At 46.4% G+C, this 1,606-nt stretch overlaps 1 pseudogene; it reads left to right on the top strand.

The window, feature by feature from the left end:
* Window positions 1-400: 400 nt before the first annotated feature.
* On the top strand, window positions 401-1,328 carry LOC101566457 (annotated as a pseudogene).
* The last annotated feature ends 278 nt before the right edge of the window (window positions 1,329-1,606 follow it).

The raw sequence follows: 1,606 nt of genomic DNA, 5'->3' as shown, positions 1-1,606 counted from the left end.
ACCATGCCACCCCGAAACCAGGTGTGGTGGTGCACACCTGCAATCTCAGCACTGGGGAGGCTGAAGCAGGAGGATCACTATGAGTCTGAACTGTGTAGCAAGACCCTATATCTATAAGGACAACAAAAATTTAAAAATCTTCTTTTACCTTTGTTTTCCTCTTTTTGGCTTTTGTTTTTTCCTCTCTTAGACTATATATGTCGAGTGTTTGCATATATGAATGGTAAATAAGAACTGATGTCTAGTGAAGGAAACAGGACAGTGTGTTGCTTCCAGCTCTGGACTGCAGGACCGTTCCTGCCCCAAGCCTGTTGGTCGAGCCCGCTGTGTGCTGGGTCCGCGAGGTCGGAAGAGGGTGTGACCGGAGCCGCTGGGGAGGAGAGCTGGGAGTGGAGACACCATGGACGACCAGGATTGCCCCTAGAATAAGACCACCAAATACCGGAACCCTTCCTTGGAGCTGATGGTGAACTTGTGCGGACACACTCCGTGTGAAAGTTGTGTGGATTTACTGTTTGTGAGAGGAGCTGGGAACTGCCCAAAACATGGCACCCCACTTAGAGTAATTGCAGGGTACAGCTCTTTGAAGATCCCACTGTTGACAAAGTGGAGATACGGAAAAAAGTGTTGAAGATGTACAATAAAGGGGAAGAAGGCTTTCCTAGTTTAAGAGAATATAATGATTTCCTCGAAGAAGTGGAAGAAATTGTGTGCAACTTGACCAATGATGTGGATTTGGAAAACACCAAAAAGAAAATAGAGATACACCAGAAGGAAAAGAAATATGTCATTCAGAAAAATAAGTTCAAGCTGACTCGGGAACAGGAAGAATTAGAAGAAGCTTTAGAGGTAGAGCAACAGGAAAATAAGAAAAGAAGACTATTTGTACAAAGCAAGGAATAACGGCAGCAGATTCTTAAGTGGAAGAATAAGCTGGCCTTTTTAGAGGAACTGGAGAGTGCTGCTCTTCCCGTTGCTGTGCTTTTGGCTCGACATAAAGACAGATCTGCCCAGCTGAAAGTGCATCTTCACAAACCCAAACTCAGGAAGCCAGTCACATTTTCCACAGGCATCGAAATGGGTCGACATATTTCACTGGCACCTATTCAGAGGCCTGAGGACGCTCTATGCGAATACCAGCCACTGCAGAGAGCGACACGGCACGTGGGCCTCCAGTTGCTGAGCTTGAGGTGTTAGGCAGACTTGGGTATTTAAACCACGCCAGAGCTGCCCCTCCACAGGACCTTGCTGGACGCTACGTGCCTCCCCTCGCATGTCACAGAGCGCTACAGGATGCCTTCAGTGGGCTTTTCTGGCAGCCCAATTAACCTTGATTTCGCTATCTATAGGACTTGGACCTTGGAGCTGAAACCTGGCCTGGGAGACTAGGAAAGGAAAACAGCTGTGTAAGCTGAGAGCCTTTCGCGGCTGCACAGCAGTGCTATCGCTAGCAGCTGTGTGAACGTACTTACACAGAGAAAAGTTCAGAACTAAGATGAGAAATATAGGGGATGCTTGTTTGTGAAAAAGATGTATTTTTTACTTGAATTTTTTCTGGACCAGAATGAAGCAGTGAGCTTAATCTGATGGAAAAAAAGAATAATCT

This window comes from Octodon degus, unplaced genomic scaffold (assembly GCF_000260255.1).
Source record: "Octodon degus isolate 3935 unplaced genomic scaffold, OctDeg1.0 scaffold00001, whole genome shotgun sequence".
Taxonomy (NCBI): Eukaryota; Metazoa; Chordata; class Mammalia; order Rodentia; family Octodontidae; genus Octodon; species Octodon degus.
This window is presented reverse-complemented; position numbering and strand designations above follow the sequence as displayed.